The sequence below is a fragment of the Canis lupus genome, chromosome 8 (assembly GCF_048164855.1).
Source record: "Canis lupus baileyi chromosome 8, mCanLup2.hap1, whole genome shotgun sequence".
NCBI classification, from domain to species: domain Eukaryota; kingdom Metazoa; phylum Chordata; class Mammalia; order Carnivora; family Canidae; genus Canis; species Canis lupus.
This window is the reverse complement of record NC_132845.1, coordinates 19,687,503-19,713,470: the sequence shown is the minus strand read 5'-3', so window position 1 is coordinate 19,713,470 and position 25,968 is coordinate 19,687,503. Positions and strand designations below refer to the sequence as shown.

The following is a 25,968-nucleotide window of genomic DNA, read 5'->3' as shown; positions in this document are numbered from 1 at the left end:
AGGCTTCCTGCAAGAATCCTACTTCTCCCTCTGCCTATGTCCCTGCCTCTCTCTGTGTGTCTCTCATGAATGAATAGATAAAATAAAAAAATATATTAAAAAAACCCTAGGATGTCCCTCCTCATTACTCATTTTCACCATGGTATTGGAAATTCCAGCTAATGAAATAAAACAAGAAAAGGAAATGAAAGACATATAGACTGGGAAAGAAGAAATAAAGCTGTCTTTGTTCACAGGGGATATTATTATCTCTGTAGAAATTACAAAATAACTGACAAAATAAATGCCTGGAACTAGTAAGTAATTATAGCAAGTTGCAGGATACAAAGTTAATACACAGAAGTCATTCACTTTCCTATATACTAGCAATGAACAAATGGAATTTTATTTTATTTATTTTGTTTTTTTTTTAAGAATTTATTTATTCATGAAAGGCACAGAAGGCAGAGACACAGGCAGAGGGAGATGGAGAAGCAGGCTCCTGATTCCAGGCGTCCCACAAATGGAATTTTAAATGAAAAATACAACATCAGGGCAGCCCCTGTGGCTCAGCAGTTCAGCGCCGCCTTCGGCCCAGGGTGGGATCCTAGAGGCCCAGGATTGAGTCCCACGTTGGGTTTCCTGCATGGAGCCTGCTTCTCCCTCTGCCTGTGTCTCTGCCTCTCTCTCTATGTCTCTCATGCATAAAGAAATAAAAATCTTTAAAAAAATTAAAAAAATAAAAATACAATACCATTTACATTAGCACTCTCCAAAATGAAATGAAGTACTGGGTATTAATCTAACAACGTATGTACAAGATCTATATGAGGAAAACTGCAAAACTGTGAAGAAAGATATCAAAGAAGATCTCAATAAATGGACAGATCTTCCATGTTCAGGGATAGGCAGATTCGATATTGTCAAGATGCCAATTCTTTTGAATTTGGTATATAGATTCAATGCAATCCTAATAAAAATTCTAGCACAAAATTATTTTGTGGATATTGACAAACTGATTTGAAAGTTAATGTGGAGATACAAAAGATCCAGAATAGTCATCACAATATTAAAGGAGAATAGAGTTGGAGGACTGAAACTATACAACTTCAAGAGTTACTATAAAGCTGCAGTAATGGTATTGGTGAAATAATAGACAAATAAATCAGTAGAACAGAATAGAGAACCCAGAAGTAGACACACACAAATATAGTCAACTGATCTCTGGCAAAGGAGTAAATACAATAAAGAAAAAGATAGTCATTTCAACAAATGGTGATAGAACAACTAAACGTCCACATGCAAAACAAAACGAAAACTGTATTGGGGTGCCTGAGTGGTTCAGTTAGTTGGGCATATGACTCTTGGTTTTGGCTCAGGTCATGATCTTGGGGTTGTGGGATCAAGTCCTGTGTTGGGTTGCATACTGGGTAGGGAATCTGCCTGAGATTCTTTCCCTCTGCCCCTCTCCTGTTTGTGCACGCATAGGCACATGAGTGCTCTCTCTTTCTCAAATAAATAAATACAGCTTTAGAAAAAACTGTATCTAGGCATAGATCTTACCCTCCTCACAAAAATTAACTCAAAATGGATCACAGACCTAAACATAAGACACAAAACTCTAAAATTCCTAGAATATAACAAAGGAGAAAATGTAAGCAACCTTGGATTTGGTAGTGATTTTGTTTTGTTTTTAAGTAGGCTGCATACCCAGCATGGAGCCCAGTGCAGGACTTGAACTCATGATCTTGAGATCAGGACCTGAGCTAAAATTCACAGTTCAGATGCTTAATCACCCAGGCACCTCTAGTGGTAACTTTTTAGATACAACACCAAAGTCCTGATACATAAAAGAAATAATTGATAAACTGGATGTCATTAAAATTAAAAAAAATCTTCTGATCTATGAAAGACAATGTCAAGAGAACAAGATAAGCCTGATGCTGAGAAGATATTTGCAATAGACATATCTGATAAAGAATTGTTATTCAAGATATATGAAGAACTCATAAAATTAACAATAAAAAATGAACAACTCAAATTTAAAAATGGACCAAAGACCTGAATAGACACCTACCTCACCAAGGAAGATATATAGACGGCAAATAAGTATATGAAAATATGCTCATCATATGTCATTAGGGAAATGCACATTAAAACAACATTATGATACCGCTACATACCTATTTGAATGGCCAAAATCCAGAACACGGATAACACCCAGTGTTGGTGAGAATATGGAGAAAACCCCCTCTCATTTATTGCTGGTGAGAATGCAAAATGGTACAGCCACTTTGGAAGATAGTTTGACAGTTTAACAAACTAAGCCTATTTTTACCATAGGATCCAGCAAACACATTTGTTGGTATTTATCCAAAGAAGTTGAAAACTTATGTCCACAATAAAACTGCTCGTGGATGTTCATAGCAGCTTTACTCATAATTGCCAAAACTTGGAAGCAACCAAGATGTCCTTCAGTGGGTAAATGGATAAATAAACTATGTTATGTCCAGACAATGGACTATCATTCAGCATTAAAAAGAAATGAGTTGTCAAGCAACAAAAAGATATAGATGAAACTTAAAAGCATATTACCAAGTGAAAGAAGCCAATCTGAAAAGGATATATACTGTGTGATTCCAACCATATAACGTTTCATTTAAAAAAGAAAGACGGCAGCCCGGGTGACTCCGCGGTTTAGCGCCTGCCTTCAGCCCAGGGCGTGATCCTGGTGATCCAGGATCTAGTCCCAAATCGGGCTGCCTGCATGGAGCCTGCTTCTCCCTCTGCCTGTGTCTCTGCCTCTCTCTCTCTCATGAATAAATAAATAAAATCTTTAAAAAAAAAAAAAGAAAAAATGATGAAGTCAGTAAAAAGATCAGCAGTTGTCAGGGGTTATGTTTAGGATTAGGGTTAGTGGAGAGGGAGGGAGGATGAAAAGGTGAAGCACAGAGGATTTTAAGCAAAGTGAAACTACTCTGTATGATACTATAATGGTGGATCCATGTTATTATACATTGTTAAACTCATGTAATGCACAATACCAAGGATAAACCCTAATATAAACTGTAGATTTGGGGTGATAATATGCCAGTGTAGGTTGTCCTGTATATGACAATGTGGTAGGTTCATCATTTGTAAGAAATGTTCTGCTCTAGGGGGAGATGTTGATAGTAGGGGAGGCTGTGTATGTGTGGAGACAAGGAGTATATGGAAACTCTGTTCTTTCTGCTCAAATTTTCTGTGAATCTAAAACTACTCTAAAAAGAAGTCTACCGGGGATCCCTGGGTGGCTCAGCGGTTTATCACCTGCCTTCGGCCCAGGGCGTGATTCTGGAGACCTGGGATGGAGTCCCACGTCGGGCTCCCTGCATGGAGTCTGCTTCTCCCTCTGCCTGTGTCTCTGCCTCTCTCTCTCTCTGTCTCTGTGCCTCTCATGAATAAATAAATTAAAAAAAAAAAGTCTACCTAAAAGGGAATTAACTAAAAAACAAAACAAAAAACCAGAAACAGATAAAGTCCGGATCTTTAGCCTTAACAAAGTGACCCTGTACCTTTGAAACCTTCCTTTCTCAATTTTCCATCACAAATTTCTGCTCTAGCCAAAGCAGCCTCTTCAAGGTCCCCTTAATAATTCTGTCCTTTACCACTATTATCCCAGCTCACAATGTCTTCTTTCCCTTTCTCAAGCACTGAGTCCTACATCTTCCTAATTTGTCCTCTCTAGAAGTGGTGTCTCTAGCCTCTGAACTCCCCTGCATTTGCACCAGTCATCTGACTCTTCACCTTGGCTACCCTGTGGTATCAGAGCATCTGGTTTGTATGTATGTATTAGCTCTGTCGTATGCAAATTCTTGTAGGAAAGGGCCCTGCCTTATGATTGGTGGCATCTCCCTCAGACCTACTTGTATTTAATTCAACAATTAAATCAAAGCATTAAAACCTGTGTTAAAATTTCAGAATGATAAGTGACCACAAAACCTCCACATTGGGAAATGCATCTCATAGTCCCTTAGTGTCACAGTGTCACTGGTAGAATCAATCTGAAGCAGCATTTAGAGTCCCCTTCTGATCTGCAAGGAGCCAGACTCCTGGGAATTATTATTCCTGCCTTGATGGTGAAGGTCTCAGGGCCCTCAGTGTTAGGGAGTGACTTTAGTCTAGAAAACCTGACATGGCTATTACGAGAAGGGCCAGTCCTCTCTACACTCAGCTTTGAGAAGAGTGAAAATGAACACACTTCCAAGATAATGATTGGAGAGCCTTTTCCTGGACAGGAAGATGTCAGCTCGGTCATCTCGTTTATTCCTTCAGAGTACTAGTGCAGGGATTCTCAACTGGGTGTAACGGAGAATGTGGTGATGGCGGTGGTGGGAGAGGGTATCATGAAAGCTTCTCAGTTGGCTCCATGTCTCCCTTCCCCACTCAGCCCCAACTGCACCCACACTGATTGCGAACCACCACTCTATTAGTTAAACCTTTAGTACAAGGGGACATCTGTCCTCCTAACTATGCATTTTCTACCGGGGAAATCCATTTCCTTTTAGTGTACCCTAATTATATAAACAGTTCAGGTAAAAAGTGCTTTATCCTTACCCCAAATTATCTGAGCCATGATCTCAGTCTGATTATTTTGTTACAATAGCTCCGACCTTAAAGTAGTCAATCTTAGTAGTCAACAACAGTTCCATCTCTTTCTGTAGAGAAGTCTGTGTGTCCATAAAAATACTTCATGTTTCTTTGTCTGTCCTTGCAAGTGTGAATAATTCTATGGGATTTTGATAGCATGTGTACCATATGTATTGTGCATGCAGGTACATGCATGCATAACATACTAATTGAATTGTTCTAAAAACACAAATATTTTGCAGGGCTACAGAAACACATACTAAATATCTAAATCTACAAACTGCTGACAAACAGCACCTTTTCCAACAAAAGAGAGCAGTTTAATAACAGTGTTAGAAAGCTGGCAATATGTTTGTTAAAATCTTTAATTAGGGACAGGCTTCCCAGAGGCCTCTGAAGGCAAAAGGTGTAAATGGAGAAACTGTCCCAGCCTGCATGCTCCATGGTGGCTCTGTTCCGAGCACAGATGGGCTGGTGAGGAAACTGTGAATGGACAAATGATAACAGACTATTCTGTAATTCCAACATCAGCTCATTAGCAATCTGTCAGAGACTTAATATGTACACTGGTGAAAATGCAGAAATCACACAATTGTTACATGATTGTGCACATGTCTAACTGAAAGGCCCTTGTAAATTGATGGGCATAATGGCTATTAGTAAAATGATAGTGTCGTGGGGAGTACATTGGATGCTTTGTGCTCTTGTTGGAAAATGATGATTTTGTGTGCTCTTAGGCCATCACAGGAATCTGAGATAACAATGGTTTTATGATGGAAATCATTAATAAATAAGTAGCTAGGCCAGCATGGTGGGATATGTGAGAGATGTGAAGCCATACAGGTTTCCAAAGAATTTCTCAGTTCCGAAAAAGACTCTGTCAACAACTCTAAATTCCCTTGGATCACAAACCTGGTTTCCTAACTAGTGCTAGTTAGTGGTTCAAATAGCTGCTGTTGAAAATACATTTATTAAAAAAAGGAAAAGAAAGTAGTTTTTTTTAGGTTGTGTGTACACAACACGCTCAATTTGTTGGATAATCAATGTTTGGTTTTTGAAGGGAGAAAGAGAATGAACATTTATAGAACACCTATTGTATGTCAAGTACTTTAAATTTGTGATCTTAATTTAATTTTCACAGCAACCTAATGAGTTATCTCCCCCATTTTACAGGCATACAAGTAACTAAAAAACAAATATGTGTTTAAACCTCAGAGAGATTATGTGACTTCGTAAAGGTAGTATGGCTGGTAAGTGGAGATGATTCTATTTGAAGTCAGTTAAATATGTTTCCAAAGCTCATCTTTTTTTCACTGTATTATACTGCCTCTCACATTGTCTGCCATGCACCCTGGGGAGTAGCCTTTTAGGATCATTATTACTTACTATGGACAGGTGTAAGGGCCTCAGAGATTCAGCTGGGCTCAACTTAGATAAAACCAGTCAATGTTAATGGCACAAATGGACCTGGGCTTATTTAAAGTAAATACTTTTAAGTTTCTTTTGGGGAAATATTTGTGCCTCAATATTGGGACATGTTGGTACATCACATGAGTTAGACTAATGATATATAAAATCTAGCCAAAAAACTCTGTAAGAGGGCATATACTATATGATACTATTTATATAAGCTCAAAAACAGGTCAAACCAATTAAAACTGTTAGAAATCAGGATGCTGGCTATTTTTAGGGGAGAATACTGACTATAAGCTGACACAGGGGATATCTGGGGTTGGAGTATTTTCTGTTTCTTGATTTAGATGCTAATTTATACCAGCAACTTGAGTTAGTAAACTTGTGATTTGAGGAATTTCTTTTATGTATATCATACATTAGTAACATTTACGCCCTCCCCCCCACCATGGAAAACAACCCTTTCCTTTTATAATGGTTGAAATTGGATGCCTACCTGTTTGATTTCCACTTTTTGTGATCCTGAACAAAATCGTTCTTTACATGAAACTCGTAGTTGGAAATCTTCTTTTTCTGGAGTTGGGAGAGTGTAAGTAGGGGAATGTGCGCCTGCCTTTTTCCCATGAATGAGTGTATATACCTTTCTCAAGCGCACCCATATCCCAGAAATGGAGAAATACCTAGATTGTTTCTTACTCTCATCTCTCAGACTTTTGGAAAACTTGGAAACAGAATGCTAGTCAAATGTGAATTTTATGCAAGTGGAGCTTGAGGATGGAGCTGTCTCATTTGGTGATCCTTTGTTGACTGCAATCTCCTGTGCAAATGGCAATGGTAGGCACCCTCCCCTATCAGGAACCAGTTTCTCTAGCCAAGATGTTAAATCCACCCTTACCATGTGTCTTTGCTCCATCCCTCCTCAACTTTTCTCATTTCCAGACTCCTTGGAAGAGCCAAGGGGTTGTTGGAAGAGGATTTGTACATCCCACAGATACCTGAAAGGTGATTCTAAGGGCCCTTGCATGGACTTACTGTGTTTACCCGTGCCTCAAATGTCCTTCTTCCTTGGGACACATACCTGTCTTCGTGACCCCACTTTTTTTTTTTTTTTATCAAGAAGGTAACTACAAATAAGGTAGATTGTTTAAATGCTGCACAGCATAGCCTCTGCCAAAATAAAAAGTTCACTTTTAGATCTTTATCCTAAGAAAATCACCAGATGGATGATGATGTGTATTTGTAAAGATGTATATTTCCTAAAGTGTATTTTGAGAACTATAAGCATTACTATTACTGGCAGTGCTTGGTAAAATACATATTCCTGGGTCTTATGCCTTTCTCATTAATGCAGAATCTCTAGATATGGGGCATAGCCACCCATATATTTAAAATATCTCAGATGAGTCTTAGTCACATTAAAACTATATACAGGAGGGGGGATCCCTGGGTGGCTCAGCGGTTTAGCGCCTGCCTTCGGCCCAGGGCGTGATCCTGGAGACTCGGGGTCAAGTCCCACATCGGGCTCCCTGCATGGAGCCTGCTTCTCCCTCTGCCTGTGTCTGCCTCATTCTCTGTGTGTCTTTCATGAATAAAAATAAAAACCAAAAACCAAAAAAAAAAAACAAACAAAAAAAACAAAACCATATTTACAGTTTCAATGTAACTTAAAAGAAGAAGAAAAGGAAGGGTTCTAATAACCTTTTTGCTGCAAAATATGTGTGTAGGTGATACCAGAATATTAGTATATCAGTGGTGCTTATCTCGGGATGATATCCTTATTTGTCATATCCTTATTTATCTGCTTTCCTCTATAGTTTCTGATTTTTTTTGCAATGAACATGTATTACTTCGATGTTCTAATAACTCAGTAAAGCTTTTTTTTTTAATTTATTTTTTATTGGTGTTCAATTTACTAACATACAGAATAACACCCAGTGTTTTTTTTTTTTAAAAAAAAAAAAGAACATTTGATATTTGATCTCCTGGACAGGTACTCCAAGTGTACTATCCCAGTGAAATTTGTAGCTGATGAATTCAGAAGATAGCACTAGCTGTCTGCTCCTCTGTAGGTGTGAAATATTTAGGAGACATCCTCTGTTGGTCCATAGATCAGTCAATATTACCACTGGAGTAGAGCCTTATGAACACAGTGGTGGCTTTATGGCTAACGTTTTATATCTCAGGGATTTTTTACTCATTAGAACTGATGCTTTTTGTAGAGGATAAGAGTGGTGAGGAAGGCTGAGAAATGCATTCTCTGATTTTGGGAAGTGAATCTGGTGCTTGAAGAAAGACAGTCTGACTCTTGTATTTAGGAGATTGCAGTGACAAAAGAATACTGAAGAAAGCAGTTGCATCCTACTTCTTATGCTCTCACTCAGCCTCTTGCCCCTAAAAGTGTCCTTTTCTCCTTCTCCTTCTTCTTCCTCATCCTCTTCCTCTCCTCCTTCTTCTCCTTTTCCTCCTCTTCCTTTTTCTGCTGCTGCTGCTGCTGAAAGAGAGGCAAAAATGAGATCCACTGAAAGTCTGGTATTTTGCCTCTCAGACCATAATCCCAAGAATGCATTTTTCTTAATCCAATTCTGTTTTAAATGTTGTCAGGATGTACCATAATTGGTTGTGGTAAATGACAGTGGAACCACATTGCTACTCACTCTGGAAATGATATGAGCTCAGCATGCTGCCGATCAAATGCACTTCTGCATTAAAACTATTACAAGCAGAATGCCTCGATGGGATTCTTTCCTCCTAATAGTTTTCTAGGGTTTATGCTGAAAGGGTTCTGTCAATCAAGTCTGAAAATCAGCTTAGCACCCTGACTTGGGTTAATAAAATGTAGCTGCCAGGCTCTCAGCTCAGAGGCAACTGTTCCTTGGTTCTGACGTTATCAAGCCACAGTAAAAATGCCTCATTATAATTGATACTCACTGATAATACACGTTTGTTTTTTTTTAATTGCAAAGAATACTTCCAAAAGGAGTCTTTGCCTTACACACAGCCTGCTAAAGGAGAGACCCGTATCAAAGAGGGCTAAGAGGAAGTAGGACAGGCAAATGTATTTTCACAAGTACCCTCGAGACAGACTTGGTACAGATTCTGACTTTCTTGGGCAGCTTGGAGTCAAGATAATGCACCAAGAATCAATAAATAGGGCTATGGCCCAGAAGAGATGGTCGTGAAGGGGGCTCTGATAACATCGTCATCAATAATGGGAAGATGAGAATTCCAAATGAAAAAATTATTTTACTAAGGAAAACAAGATGGCACAAATGCAGAAAGGCTGTGAAAACTGATATGGCAGTTAAAAGGGAAGAAAGCTTCTTGAATCACTAAGGCACTGCCTAGCTGTGTAGTCCCCACATCACTGAGTCTCAGTTCTTCCCAGGCTAAGACTTACGATTCCAGTTCTCTTCAAACAGAAATATTATTCTTCCAGTTTCCTGGACAGAGGAACCTGCACCCAAACAACCCATGGTAAAAGGACATTAGAGAGGTCAAAGTAGTAGAGAAAACCTGGATGGATTTCAAATTAATTCTATTTTCTAGAAAGTTTCTGCTGGCTGCTCCCGAGGAGGAAGATGGAATAAAGAAACAAAGCCTGCGGTGAGGGGCAGCTATTTCCAGCCTGGAACTCTCAGTGTGATGAAATACCATGAAGGTGTACAACAAAGTAGGAAACTGAGGAAGGAACATCACTAATTATACTTCTATATTGTTTATGTGAGGGTCTCTGTTCAGAGGCAACCGGGGTGATTTCACAGGAAGAGAGAAGAAAACAGTTTTTCATGGGTGGTAGAGCTGGTGTTAGTAAAGTTTTAATGAGGCACTCTGGGCATGGTCTTCTTAGCACAACCAAAATGGCTCTGGAGGCTGTAGGGTCACATGACATTAATATGAGGGAACGCTTGACTTCATTCTGTTTGCTTCACATTCCTTTCCAAACATTAATTGCCTGAGTTTCCCTGTTCAAGTGAAAAGAAAAAGCATATGCAAATTTTTCATTTGATTGTTGTATTACCTTGGCCTGTGTTCCTTCCAGATGCATTTCTGTTCAGGTTGTATATTCTAGCACATGGCCGTTCCCCCTTCCCCCTCCCCCCCCCCCCCCCCCCCGCAGCCCCTCACTCCAAGATACTGGTGAGAAGCAGAGGATCCTGCACTCCCTGTAGGCTGAATTATGACTGGTATATATTGAGGACTTGTGCTGTGCCTTGTACTAAGCACTTTATAAACCTTATCTCCCCCTGATCCCCACACAAACCTGCGAAGTTGGTAAGGTCTATTTTATTCCCAATTTATAGGAGATTGAGTAAGAGGAAGGTTGAATAACTTGCTCAAAATTATCCAGCTGGTAAGTGGATTCTAACCTGGTCTGTCTACAAAGCATTGTTCCTCCGCTGCAATGCTCTACCCTTCCGGGATGATGATGTTCCATGCTTGAGCCCTCCCTGAGGTGAATTCTTAGTGTCCTATATTTGGTAGGAAAGGGTGCTCTGCTTCTATCCCTGGAACAAGCCCTGGGTTACTCTTGGAGCCAGACCTGCTTTGAGAATTGCTGCCACTGGAAAGGAGACAGCTTGCTCAAGGAAAGAGCTCTAGCTTTAAGGTCAGTGTGATCTGGATTTCAGTCTTGGCTCTTATACTTGCTAGCTGTGTGACCTAGGCCAGGTAACTTAACATCCCTGAACTTCAACTACCCAGCATTCTGCTTTACATAGAAAAAGCTAAAATATTCGTGGTATAAAACCTCAAGATTATATTCAGGTTCTGTGCTTCTAGAAAAATGACATCTCTAGGGGTGGGAAGTGAGAATACAAAGAGGGTAAAGGATCTAAAGAAAGAGAGAAGTGAGAGACTTGAGCATTGCTTCTTCTCATTTCAGTTTTTATGACTTTTAAAAATAATCCCCCCCCCAAAATAAAAACATAATAAAAATAATCCCTTCACATTAATGAGTGTCAGGGCAGGAGTGACATTCTCAGTTGGCAACTAACCTGGTGGCTACTGGACAGAGATGGTGATCTGTACGTCTTACAACAGCCCAATATGATAAGATGAGTAGCCTTATAATAGAGTTGAGGAAACTAAGAAAGTTGAGTAACTTGCCCAATATCACACAGCTATTGAGTGGGATTTAAAACCTAGGACCATCTGGCACCAAATGCTGTCCTTTTCCCACAACACCCTTCTGGACCCATCCAACACTGAGTTCTAGGTGTGTTGCAGATAACTCAGGCCCGCTTCTCTTCTGTCTTCTCCAGCTTCCTGGCAGCTGAGCCAGCCGAGCTCTCTACCCACTATAGTGCATAGAGCCGTGGGACCAGAAGCAGGGTTCCCTGCAAAATAATGCAGAAAATTTGATAATGGAAGAAGTTCACTGAAGGTAAATCCACTTAAAATGAGTTTCCCAAATTTCACTGTAGTTAAAAAAAGGGAGGAGACTAGGACTTTATCTTGAAAATGAAACTGAAATGAAATAAAATTTAAATGACCTGCTTTCTTTAGCTTCCTCTCCCAGTGCTTTGCCCACTTATGGAGACACTTTACTTCAGTGGGCTCAAGTGGGGAAAGCATCGTGCTTTTAGCTCTATGCCTGACACAGTGGGCACTGAATAAATGAGTGAAAAATAAATAAATCCCATTTTCTGGCTAGGTCTACAGGTCCCTGACTGGGGAGGGCCACATTCCTTGGACACCAGGTTTTGATCACTGACCAATGGTCAGTGTACTTCTGTACTTCCCTGTCTCCACTTCCTCCAGTTCATTGATTTTTGGTTCAACCTTTCCCCTCACATTATTATTCATGTCATAGCTGAGAGTTCTGGTGAATCTAATATGAAATCTTCCTTGAATACCTTGAAACAAAAGCCTGAAGATCCTAGAACAATCTAGGCACTAAAAATCTCTTTCATGCGGGGATGCCTGGGTGGCTCAATTGGTTAAACATCTTCCTTTAGCTCAGGCCTTGATCCCAGGGTCCTTGGATTGAGCCCCACATCACAATAGGCTCTCTGCTCAGTGGAGAATCTGCTTCTCCCTCTCTCTGTGCCCTTCCCACCCTCCCACCACCCCCACTTGTGCATGGGTACCCCTCTCTCCCTCTTTCTCTTTGTCTCAAATACATAAATAAAATCTTTTTTTTTTTTAATCCCTTTCATTCAGCAAATGTATATTGCGGATTTGGGCTCTGGGCCTCTGAGGGTCCAACCTAGGCTGACGATAATGTGGTGAAATGTCAGGTCCAGCCCTGCCTCTTCTGTCACCTTTCAACTCACAACTGCCTCACTCCTGGTAGCCACCATCCCTACCCAAGATGTACCCTCTCCAGTCTTATCCTCTGCCATGTTTAGCTAGTCCAGCTTTCCCTCCCACCCTAGTTGCCTTTCCAGGTGCTTTTTCCTACATATACACAAGTGAGACATGTGTCTTCTCCCCTCCACTGAATCAGCAGTGGGATGACATTGTCTTAGAATTCTGCTACTGCTTCCCAAACATCCTTCTAAAGCCCTCAGGTGAGACTTATTGTTTAGCATTCATTTATGTATTAATTCACTCACCAATCAATTATATACTGTAACCTGCCTATAAACCACATAGCATAGGGTTCAAGCATGGACTCTGGAGTGAGAGTGAATTTAAATCCTATTTCTGCCACTTCCTAGTTGGGGGACCTCAGGCAAGTTGCTTTTGTTCTCTATGCATCAGTTTACTCGTGTATAAAATATGAAATGGTAGTATTACCTACTCCATGGGGTTATTATAAGGATTAAGTGAGTTAAGTCATGTCAAGTGCTTAGCACAGCACTTTACACAAAGCCATCCTCAGTGAGTATTAGCTACTGTGGCTATTGAGCGCAGTGCTGGGCTAGAAGCTAGGATGCAGTGGTGAATGGTACAGAGACAGTCCAAAAAGCAAATACAAGAAAGAAGGAGGTTTGTAGCAGGCTTGGTACCAGGAGCTGGAGTTCATAGTGAAAGGAAACTACGGACTCACTTGGAGGGCTTTCCAAACGCAGATTGCGGGACCTACTGGATTCGTTTCCTGTGATTGCTATAACAAATTATCGCAAATTTAGTGGCTAAAAAAACACAAGTGTATTATCTTATGGTTGTGGAGGTCAGAATTCCAAAGTGGGTCTCATTGGATAAAAAAAATCAAGGTTTCAGCAGGTCCAAGCTCCTTTCTGGAGGCTCCAAAGGTGAATCTGTTTTCTTGCCTCTTCCAGCTTCTAGACATTGCCCACATTCCTTGGTTAGTATCCTTTCATCTTCAAAGCCAACAATGGCTGGTCAAGTCATTTTTATGATGCTATCTTTCTGGTTCTGACTTTTCTGTCTCCCCATTTAAGGATCCTTGCATTGTGCCTACTTGGATAAACCAGGATAATCTAGGTTAAAATCGATCTTTATTCCATCTCCAACCTTAATTCCCCCTTACCTTATAACATAAAATATTAACAGTTTTCAGGGGTTAAGGCATGGATAGCTTTGGGTAGGGCCAATATTCTACCTACCACACTTACTTTCAGAGCTTTTGATTCAGTAGGTCTGTAGTAGGGCCCAAGAATTTGTCTTTCTAACAAGTTCTCAGATGATGCTGATACTACTGATTCAGGACCACACTTTGAGAACCGCTGGTGTAGAGACTTTGACCATTCACATGTTCATCCATTCAACAAACTTTTTGGATCTCTATGTATGAGCCCAATGCTGTACAAGCAACTGGGAATAGTGCCTGCCAATAAAAAAAAGAAAAGCCCATAACCTAGCAAAGGGGGTAAACAATTTCAATTTGGTGTGATATATAGTCTAATAGAGCTATGTGCAAAGTGCTACGCATTCCCAGAGAAGAGAGCAACTGCCAGGGCCAAGGGCAGGCTTTATAGAGGAAGTGACATTTGAACTGACCATGAAAGAAAAAAGAGATTTCCAGGAAGTTAAGGAGGGGAAGAATATGGAAGCTATTGGGAATAGTATATGGAAAAGAGTACAGCGTGTTCAGGGAACGAGGAATAGTTCTATGTAGTTGGAGTGGATAGTGCATTGCAGTGGGAGAAGAATCTAGAAATACCATGATACTAGAAAAATACCATGCTATATTAAGAAATATAGTGGCCCTGTCTGGGTTACCTGCTCAGCCCACTCTGTCTTCTTTAAGAACATTCCTCTCTACAGATCCTACTAAAGATACGAACCTCAGGCTGTCATGTTTTATCCTGTGACCTTATGTGACCCATGAGTTAAGCCAATCAGATTTCCTTTCTCAGTAACTTATTCTAAGAGATGAAGGTTAGATAGACTTGGATTAAGAATGCCTGTTGGGGGGCCATGTGCCTTGGTGAACATGTAGGGGATTGATGAGGAGAGGGCAGGGAGGAGTCTGCAGGAGAATGGGGCAAAGTCATAGCATGAAGCCAAGATGACATACTCAAGGCAGCAAGAGAGGAGCCAGCAGACCTGGGACATTATCCCAAGCAACTCCCCTGTTGCCTGGCTGAACTTCTTCCTTTTTTTTTTTTAACTTCTTCCTTTTTGAAAGTCTGTCCCTCCCTCCTTTCTTTCCTTCCTTCCAACCTTCTTTCCTTCCTTTTTTAAAGATTCCTTGTTCTTTTTTTTTTTAAGATTTTTTTTATTTAAAAAAAAGATTTTATTTAGTTATTTGACAGGAGAGAGAGAGAGCACAAGCAGCGGGAATGGCAGGCAGAGGGAGAGGGAGAAGCAGGCTCCTTCTGAGCAAGGAACCCTATATGGTGCTTGATCCCAGGACCCTGGGATCATGACCTGAGCCAAAGAGATGCTTAACTGACTGAGCCACCTAAGCATCCCAGAGTCCTTCTTTTTTAAAAAATACTTTATTTTAGTAGAACAGTTTTAAGTCTACAACAAAATTGAGAAGAAGGTGCAGAGGTTTCCTGTATAGCCCCTGCCCCCGCACAAGCAAAGCCCCTCCCATAATCATGATCTCCCAACACCTCTCACCACAATGGTATATTTTTTTTTTGTCAAGGGTAAACTTAATTATCATCAAAGTCCATCCCTGTTTCTTTATAATACATCTCTTTTTTAAAATGGCATGGAGTACTTTTTTTTTTTTGGCAGATGATGAGTACCAGCTAATGCAAAGTTCAGATTTTATCTTAGCAGAAATGAGCCAGTGGAAGTGTATGAGCAAAGGAGTAACACAGTTTGATTTGTGTTTCAGAAAGATCTCTGGCTGCAAAAAGGGGTTGGGGGAAGCTAGTAAAAGCCTCCAGCATTAGTTTGGGCAATAGAGGACAAGGTCCTGACCTCAGGGAGCAACAGGGACGAGGGGGTGGGTTTGAAGGGATACTTGGGAGATATAATTGATACGACTTACTATCCAGAGTTGTAGGGAGCCTAGGGCAGGAAGAGTTAAAGACAGTCCTCAGTTTCCAGCTCAGTGAATATAAAGAGTTGTAAAACTGTTAATGGAAAAAGTGAAGACAGGATCACATTTTGGAAGAAAGATATTAAGCTCAGTTTCATTTTTGTTAAAGATTTTATTTACTTGACACAGAGAGAGCATGAGCAAGGGGAGCAGCAGGCAGAGAGAGGGGGAGAAGCAGGTGCCCCACCGAGCAAGAAGCCCAATGCAGGGCTCAAACCTAGGACCCCAGGGTCATAACCTGAGCCAGAAGCAGATGCCACCCACCAACTAAGCCACCCAGGTGCTCCTAAGCTCAGTTTTAGACGCACTTTTTACATCTGAGGAGCCCATAGCGACCTCTAGTAGGCATTGACACTTTATTCCTGGAGGTCAACAGATGAGTTAGAACAAAGATGCATATAGGTAGTATCCACTTGACTAGATTAGATTTCAGAAAGGGTTTAGCATGAGAAGGGAGAGAAAGACAAGAAGGCAGGAAGGAAAGAGGAGAGGAGAGGAGAGGAGAGGAGAGGAGAGGAGAGGAGAGGAAAGGAAAGGAAAGGAAAGGAAAGGAAAGGAAAGGAAAGGAAAGGAAAGGAAAGGAAAGGAAAGGAAAGGAAAGGAAAGGAAAGGAAAAGTAAGACAACAGAAGCATGGGGAACACTAATATTTCCTGGCCAGAGGAGGGACATAAGCCAGCCAAGGAGTCTGAGAAGGAATGATTAGAAGTGTAGAAAGAGAGCCAGAAGAAATGAATCATAGAAGGTAAGGGAGGAGAGTTTTAAGCAAGAGGGAATAACCATATGGATCAAATTGTTCATGGGTTAAATAAGATGAAAACTGAAAGTGGTTTTTAATGTTTGATATTTGAAGCATTGTTGTCTTTAAAGAGAGCAGTTGCGTCAAAATGGAATAGAGGTAATAAGATGAGGTCATTTGGGTGAGGAGTGACTAGTCGATAAGAAGGTAGGCAAAGTAAGAGGCTCTAGAAGTTTGGATGTGAAGGAAAAGAGACATCTGGGCAGAAGCTTCAGGATGAAGAGAGATAAAGTATATTGATTGCAAACCTGACCTAATTCTTCATCCCCCCTGACTCTACACCCTTTGCTATGTGACCTTGTAGTTCCTCATCAAGGAGTAGGGTCTACTTCCTCATTCCTGGGCTGCCTTCTAACTTGCTTTTGTGGATAAAATGATGTAGAAGTGATACCGTGCCGGTTTAAAAGGCCTTCTGTACTTCTGCTCTCTGTCTCTCTTGAAATCCCAACTGGCTACCATGAGGACAAGCCTGTGCTAACTTGTTGGATAAGTGGTCAGTGGCCCACTCACCCACTTCAGCAAAATTAACAACCCCCTAATTGCTAGTCTCATGAGTGAGAGCATCCTGACCACCCTGCCCCAGCCGACCCACCAGCCTACTCCTCATGAGGGTGTGCAGCCAGTATTTCAGGCCCAGCCAAAGTCAGAGGAACCTGGCCCAGCTCAACAGAACTGCCCAGATGACTCACTAACTTGTGAGTAATAACAGTGCTTATTGCTTCCAGCCATTGTTTTAGGGTACATCAACAGTTAATTGATTCAAGAGATCAAGAGATTATTGGGAGGTTTTCATTATCTTGCTTTGGCATGGGGGGTGGGATTTGAACATATCTGCACGTTGTAGGGAAAAGACAGGTTTAAGATTCAAGAAAGGGAATAAGTGACAGGAGGAGGGGACGTGACCAAAAGCTCAGGTGGAAGATTAGCCTGGGAAAAGGCAGAGGCTGCCTTTGTTTTTGAGATGAGAAGGAAGTGGGGTTGGAGGATGGTGTCCTGGACTGAAATTCATTGCATCATTTGGGCCTCAGCTAGGTGTGAGTCAGGTGGTAGCGTCTTTGGACATACTCACATTTAACACCCAACCAAAAATTAACGTCCCAAACTCATGCGTTTCCACATCTGTCAAAGCTAAAAGGGGCGTCTGAGACAGATTTCCTTTTGTTTTCACTGGCGTGTCAAATGCTGCAGTGACAGCAAAGGAATAATCTTCAGTTTGTGTATAATGAGGTCTGAAATTTCCGTCTCCACACATTGATCATGAATCTTATTTCACTAGATAAACTGACAGCAGAGTCTCAGGTACTTAAACAAAATTTTGAAAAAAAAATCAACACAACCACCCACATCTATGATTTTTTTTCCTGCTGTCACTTTTATGGTTCAGTTATTTTGTCTATATGCACTCATTTCCAGTTTTGTCTGGATTTCTCAACAGCCAAGTCATTCCTTAATCCTAGACATATACTCCTCTATCCTGAAAAATGATTTAGTAGAAAGACAGCTGGCTAGGAAGGCAGGAAAACAGTTCTGGTCTTGACTCTGCTGTTAACTAGCAGACTTATCCAAGCTAAGTCACTGAACCTCAGTTTCCTTGTCTGAAAAGCATATTCCTCCAACAGAAACGTCGTTGAGTACTTACCAGGTGCCAGGCACTCTTGTGAGTGCTTACGATACATCAGTGAAAAAAGCAGAGACCCTAGTCCCCAGGAGCTTACATTCTGGAGGAGTCAGACAACGAGAAACGAATGCAGTAAATTGGATAATGATATCATATGACAGATGGTGAAAAGTGTTATGGAAAAAATTAAAAATAAATTGGGGGAGGGGACAAGTTGCAGGTCAGGAGAAATGCCTGAGTAGGTGACCAGAAGGAAGTGAAGGAGTTACCATGAAGTCATCTGGGGGGAGATTGTTCTAGGTAAAGTCCCTGAGTATTTCCCCAGTCTTTCTTTTCTTCCACGCTTCATTTCTGCTTACTGACCTCAGAGGAGGTCTATAATGTACATAACCTTTAGCCCGGCCTTCCATACGACTCCATACACTTCTTTGAACACCCAACACGTGACCATCTGTTCACTTTGAACTAGCCCCATTGGCATTAGGTACAAGAGTCTCTCACCTTGCATTTGCTTTCAGGGATCTCTGTGTGGTATTTCCCTGCCATCCAAAAGGCTGGATCTGTACGTATTATGCCACACATCACGCGAGCATTTCCTTCCAGTTCTGCACAGGACAGTGGAAGCCAGCAAACGGATCTTTAAAAAGACATGGCTCTTGATAAACTACCTAGCATTTCTGAATACCTCTTATGTGCCAAGAGCTTTACATTTTTTATTTCTCCTAATCCTCACCACACTTCCATCTCTCTCTGAGGTTAGCATTTTCTCATTTTACTGATAATGAAACAGTGTTTCAGAGAGTTTTGAAAATTTACTGTGGTCAACAGCCAAAGACATGTAAGAAAAACTAGTAAGAATGGTGAGAATTTGTTTCCCAAATACACCTTCTGTCAGCTATCCTGCACAGCTTCCTTTCATCCTAAGTATCCTTTAATCCAGCTGGAAAACCAGATATGGATATATGAGGGTGGTTTTAAGCCCTGCAGCCTGGTGGTGAAGAGCTTGGCTCGGCAGTCAGACAGCCTGAGGTCACTTCAGTTTTGCCAAATTATAACTGTTAGTTATAACTTTTTTGAGTCCCTCTTTCTTCATTTGTAGATATGCATAATTTTAGTCCCTTTCTCATAAATTTGTAGGAGGGACTCAATGAAATAATCCATACAAAGTGCTTAGCGTAGTATCTCTTATATCTCTAACATAGGTTAAAATTATTCCCATATATTGTTGATGGATTGTTTATAAAGCATAGGTATATATTAAAATATCTCTGGACGGCTCAGAAACTGGGGACTTATTTATTACTTTGAATATTTGTACAATGTATACATTTAAATCTTGGGCCAATGATACCACTTATTCAAGAAAATGACTAGACAACTAGACAATTTTAAAGAAATACAATTATTTTTGATCACTGTAAGGAATTTAGAGTAATGATAATTATTCCATAACTTATTTGGATAGACAGGTTTGGAGGAGGTTTCTTGGAGGAGGTCTCTTGGAGGAGATGGCTGAGCAAGGCCTTGAAGGAGGTATAGCATTTTGATGACAAAATAAAGAACCGAGAGCCATTTTACATGAAAGATTCTTGCAAGGTAGAGCATACAGGCAGGAAAGAGTAGCCAGCGAATGCAGTTCCATTTGGTGATAATTGTTTGATGCTGTAGCAACAACTAGTCCAGAAGATCGTGTTTTTTAAATACCTGTAATGGAAAAGAGAAGATGTAAGTGAAAAACTGCCTAAACACTCCACTCAAACACAAACATTGAGGGAGATTGCTGGTTGAGGCCAATTCCATGAGCCCTGCTGCCAGAATTATTCCGGTTCATCAATCCAAATTGAGCTAGAGGAACCTTTGACATCCCCCTCTCTCTGCCTGCAGGTCAGCTGTCTCCAATCCTGAGGTCATCACTCATCAAGAGGGGATAATCCCAAGGACAGCAGGATCTGCTTCGTCACTTGGATTTAGGAGTGAGAAGCCCATCAGGCAACTAAACAGTAACAATGACCCACCATTAAACACACGGAGAGAAGAGCATGATGAGGAGATTGTACAAGAAGAATCCTGGAGCTCTTGCTGACAACGCCTATGGAGACGCTGACCATTGTGAGCTCTCCCCATTGAACTGCAGCAAAAAAATCTCCCCCTCCCCCAGAGATGCTCGGATGGGGGTGCAATATCAGTTCAGACAATGGTCTATGTGTAGACTTAGAGTTGGAAGAATTTGGACCGTGGTGTAAACAGACCTGGGTCTGAGCTGCCCTTATTCTCCTCTTTCTGTGTAGTATGCTTTGGCAACATTCTAAAACTCTCAGGCTCAGTTTTCTTGTCTGCAAAATGGATCTAATACCTACACAGAGGGCTTTTAAGAGAACCAAATTTAACAGTGTTTGAAAAGCACAAGCTAGGGACTTCTCTTTATGGAAGAAGAGCAAGATGTGAGGCCAAAAAGGAACCGGCACACACACAAAAGCTTTTCTCAAAATTATTTTTTGTCGTAAGCACTCTCCCTCAGAATGTGTGCTTATTTCTTTAGTTTAGATACCAGGGGGGAAAGAGACAGAGATGGGGAAAGGCAGAAAGTCAGATTCTGGCTCTTACACAAGGAAATTCACTCTACATAATTTTCAGACAATGTTGCTGTCCTTCCTCAAACACTGGGACCACAGGCATCATGCCAAAGAAGTCAGCAGCCTGGAAGATATTTTAAACTGATTCTGGGACTGAACAACAGGCCATTTGCACCATATGCCACTGACACGTTAATCTAGGCAAGGCTGCTAGGCACCTGGGGACATCCATGCTAAAATGCCATTTAGGCAGGGCACACCACGTCCAGCGGCAGAAGTTCACCAGCACAACCCGTGAGGGCAGCCAAGAAGATAGAAGTGGTAAGGAGGAGTGAGAAGGACTGCAGTGTCTAAGCTTTGAAAGATTTTCTGAGTTGCAGATACTTTATTATGCTTCTACGAGAGCTGCAGATTCAACAAAATATCAAAACTGGGTATTTACAGGCTGGACAAATGAGAATCTGCTACTTTTTGCATCCATTATACCATGTGGCCACCAACCCCATGAGCCTTTTGTCCACTGGCATATACTGGCCGATGCTCTAGTCCAATAGAATGACCTCCTTTATCCCTCCTGTTTCATTATAAAAAGCAAGTGGCTGCTGAGCGACTATAGTAGATGCCCCAGTGTCAGACTTCCCAGGATCCAATTTGGTGGGAGCACTCTGGGCCTTTGGTCTCCCTCTTCCCTTTGCCCAGCCCTGTTTCTTGGTTACTCCGAGCAATAATGAGCTTCTCCACCCCAGCATGAGGACAGGCTCACAGCTAGCACATGAAAAAGGCTGAGCTCGTGTGGGGCAACTACTCTATTTCATGGGCAGATCACACATCTGTTTTTTCCCTTCTTCTGCAATGCAACTACACTAATGATTTTTTTTAAAGTAGGAATAAGGCAGTACTATGGCTTTCTGAGAAAAAAGTCACACTGCAGGATAACTGCAACAGACATCATAAAAGGAGCTGGAATGAAATGCCCACCCACTCTTGTCATTGGAGCAAATGATTTCCAAGAGCAAAAGTATCATTTTAACTTAGGGGATCTAACTAAACAAATAGAATCATTGCCCTAATTATTTTCTTCTAGGCAAATGAAACTTAAAAATCAGCTCTTCCTGTTAATGTTAACTATTTTGCATAATCAGCCGAAAGGTTATAAAAATAAGATTAGGCCACCAGAAATGTGGGAGTTCCCCCAGAGTTCTCTATGGTAAATAGTTCAGGGTTGTCATTGTTGAGGATGAGCTCTAGAATCAGCCCATGATTCAAGTCCAGAGCTCTGTCCTTCACTCACTAATGACCACAGACAAATTACTCAACACCCTCTACCAAGTCTCTGTTTCTTCATCTATAAACTTGCACAGGATAACCCCACCTTTCAGGGCTGTTATGAGAATTCAAAGAGAAGATTTGTGTGTGGTGAGGAGCATACTTTCTTGCATATGGTCAGGGGATCCATATTAAAATGATAGACCTGATCTTGGGAACCACATGTCATTTATGTTTTTCAATGCAGAGACATAATTTCTGTGAGTTCTTAGCAAAGACCAAATATATGTTTTAATCACAAAATAATAGGCATTTTCTGAGCATTTACCACTAGACCCACTGGGCTGGGTTAGGCATTATAAAAGATTTGAAAGAAGTAGAAAAGTTGTGGGTTTTTTGCTCAGAGGTAGCTTAAAGTCAGTCTTGAAGAACGGTAATACCAGTCTTATCCAAAACCCAATGTTTGGCAATTACATCCTAAATGAGATCCATCTTAAAACCCATATTAAATGAGATCCTAAACATCCTAGTGCAATGGTCCTTACCTGGTCTCCTTGCACCCATCCTTGACCCCCACAGCCAATTTACAGAGCGCTAGCATCTTTTCAAAATTTGCTGATGGCTCCCTATATACACAGAATGAAATCCAAAGTCTTCACTCAAATGCCTTTCATGGTCTGGGCTCCAGTTACCTTTCAGAGCACATCTCTTATTATTCTCTCCTTTGTTCACTCTCTTTCAGCCATATCAGCCTCCTCAAATGCACCATGTATGCTCCTGCTTCACAACCTTTGGACTTGCTAATGTCTCCCTCTGGAGCATTCTTCCCCATGTACCCATGTAGTTTGCTCTTCTACTTTGTTTAAGTTTTTGTTCAAATGTCACAAAATCAGAGAAAGCTTCCCTGACCACTCTTTTTAAAATAATCACCCCACCCTGCTATTCTCTACCCCCCTATTCTGCTTTATTTTTCTTCACAGATAGAGGAAAGTTAATGCGGGAGCATCTGGCTGGCTCAGTCAGTGGATCATGTGACTCTTGATCTTGGGGTCATGAGTTCAGGCCCCATGTTGGACATAGAGCTTACTTTAAAAAAAGGGAGGGAGGTTAATGTAATGAGCTCCAATCCCCACTGCTACAACTGGTCCCAAGACTGTAATTGATATTTATCATCTTCATCTTCTACCACTCATTCTAGATTTCCCTCACCTCTGCCAACACTTCAGCTGGTCTAGGTTGCTTTCAAGGTAGGATGACTTAGATCTGCATCCTCAAGGGGTCTGAGTTGCTTTAGCCCTTTTGGACTGAGGTGGCTACAGTTCCATTTACAGTTATCAGGCATGGATATCAGTTATCACCAAAAGATGGCTCATTGAATCTCTGGGTCCTAGATAATATTCTTTTCTGCCCTACTACCTCCATAGTGTAGTAGGAACCCTAGTTTCTCATAGTAATCAGGTCAATTATCCCTTAATAAAATTTCACAAGTGGATCATGAAGAATGATGGTGAAAAGAACCAACATGATTTCTACCTATTGATTCCTGGACCCATATATTCTAGCTATAGAGAATCAACACTGTTGGTTCTGTGTATACTGCAAGCTGGAAGATGCAGTTCAACCCTATAGGGTATTATGCTCAAGCCAGCACCTTAAATGCAGCTTTAATAGGTCATTCCATTATTCTACTAGCTGGCTTTCTCTGGATGATCAAGTAAGTTGCAAGACCAATCAGTCTCACAGTCATGTGCCTATTGCCACACTCTCTTTTATTATCAGATGGGTCCCTTAGTCTGAGGCAATGCTGTGTGGGATCCTATACCAGCAAAGAAGGCATTCTATAAATCCCCAGAGGGCAATATTGGCAGCAGCACCGTGGTTAAGAGAGGCAAAGCCATATCTAAAGGAGGTGCCGATTCCAGGAGTGGCACTGGATCTGATGTAATCACCTTGCCAGCAAGTACTTGACTGGTCTCCTGGAGACTGGGGCTTTATCTGTGCCAGTGTGTGCTCCTGGCAGGGTGGATATTCAGCCATGGCAGGAACTATATTAGTCTTGGTGAAAGGAAGTGGATACTGTTGTGTCCATTCTTCACCTGTATCCCTGTCATCATGGCCATGTCATTCATGAACCCTCTGCACAGTAGTGAAGTGGCCATGGAGGGAGGCTCACTGACATCCAGAAGACAGGTCATCGTCTCTACTTGGTTGTTGATGTTCTACTGATTCACTGTGCAGGATGTTCATGGGCATTAACATGAGAATCAATAATCCTTATTCATTACGTCTTTCCTCATAAGTCCATCCATATGCCTCTTCCCCATATATCCTTATAGAGAAAGCTATAAAAATGGACATTATCAAGCTGATCATCACTGTGGGCCATTTAGAATGTGTCTCAGAACTGTCTACACAGGGCAGAAGAGAGCAGCTCTACTACCAGTTTCCTTCCTTATGAGTCAAGGCTTTCTTCAAAGGATGTTAATCCCTCTGAATGCATACGTGTGAGTGCTAAGCAGATTCCTGCAGCTACCCAGTCTGGTTATCAGAGAAGCACAGGCTGGAGAGTGTTATAAATTCATGATCCACCTGAGACAAGACCCCTGTTTGGCCATTCCTGAGCATATCTGGTTGTTGCAGCAAAAGTTGGAATAAAAGGTGGACTGAGAGGCTATGAGATGAAGTCTAAGAAGTGTTTGATATACTCTTAAAGCCTGGGGAGAAAGGCATGATTGGAAGAACGTTAAATTTTGTATTTCAGATAATTAGATAATAGGATATTTTAAAAATATGTGCTAATTGTGTAGTGCTGCCAACAAAGACAAAAGTTGTTAGCAGAAGACATCAATGTGGGCTTGAGTTGGCAGGGAAGGAGCTAGAGCCTTGAAGCATGGCTGATGGTTAAGCTGAGCATTCTGGGTAGAGTCCTTCTCCATGTTAAGGAAGATGAATTGAGACTTCTCTGGAGAAGAGGGGGTGTCAAAAACAGGAAAGAGACACCCAGCCTGCTGAGAACATAAGGATTATCTTGGTTCAGATAGATTTTCTGTCCTGCTGCCTCCTATAAAACAGAGTGTCACCTTTGTTGTGATGTGCTGTGGCACATGGTTAAATAAACATGCTTTCAGGCACCTGGATGACTCAGAGATTGAGCGATTGCCTTCAGCTTGAGTTGTGATCCTGGGGTCCTGGGATCGAGTCCTACATCAGGCTCCCCGGAGGGAGCCTGCTTCTCCCTCTGCATGTGTCTTTGCCTCTCTCTCTTTTTCATGAATGAATAAATAAAATCTTAAAAAAAAATAAACATGCTTTGGAGAGACCAATTTGTTTTGAATCCTAGCTCTACTGCTTGGGCAAATTCCTTAATCTCTTAATCTGTGCTTTCTCCATCTGCTAAATGGAGATAGTAACAGTACCTACTTCATAGATTTGTAATGGGGATTAAACTAATTAATTTCTTTTTTAAAAGATTTTATTTATTTATTTATTTATTTATTTATTTATTTATTTATGAGAGACACACAGAGAGAAGTAGAGACATAGGCAGAGGGAGAAGCAGGCTCCCTGTGGGGAGCCCACTGTGGGCTCCTAGGATCCCAGGATCACGACCTGAGCCAAAGGTAGACACTCAACCCTGAGCCACCCAGGCACCCTAAACTAATTGATTTCTATAAAATACTTAAAATGGACCTGGGTCTTTAATAAGCCCCAACAAATATTAGCTGTCATTGTTATTATTAGGGAAAGTGCAAACAATGATTTTAACAGCCTACGGAAACCTAACTAGAACGAAGTTAGAAGTATAGGAAGCATTGAGCAATTAGGAGCAAACAGAAATACCTTATTTCTATGCAAAAAATTCAGAGTAAGTTTTCAGTCATGTGTTCTGCAAAAAGTGCCCTGAGATATCTGAGGCACCTCAGAGATATTCACTCAGCATAAATTCCATTTAGCCTCAGAGCGAAGCAAACCAATGAAACAATAGTGGCCATGTTGATATTATCAGAAAAAATGGGCAAAAAAACCCTGTTGGTCGGCTTCTCTCCTTTTAGAATCTATAGCACATATGGGTTGCTTGGGCCTTTTCTCATTTCTCCAGTGTACGGCTGGATTAACCAGGCAAATGCAATCTGCCTCCACATCAGAGGAAGAATATTTCCATGCAGAAAGGGCTACAGCTGTCACTGATGAGACCCCCATGCAGCCTGAGAATAGTGTGGTTTGCAGCAGCCAAGTTTTTTGGGGAAAAGGACTCCTCTTCCTACTTGAGCTGCCTACCAGGT

General features: G+C 41.2%; 1 long non-coding RNA gene across 2 annotated transcripts in view; it reads left to right on the top strand.

Moving 5' to 3' along the window:
• Nucleotides 1–2,322: 2,322 nt before the first annotated feature.
• LOC140637937 (uncharacterized) overlaps nt 2,323–25,968 on the top strand; it is a 49,564-nt gene continuing 25,918 nt past the window's right edge. Inside the window, exons 1-4 of one of the 2 annotated variants that reach the window (XR_012035054.1) lie at nt 2,323–2,460; nt 5,782–5,858; nt 11,283–11,404; nt 19,731–19,955. This is a non-coding gene — a long non-coding RNA (uncharacterized lncRNA). The remainder of the gene's footprint in view (nt 2,461–5,781; nt 5,859–11,282; nt 11,405–19,730; nt 19,956–25,968) is intronic. The other variant, XR_012035053.1, reaches the window with a different exon arrangement.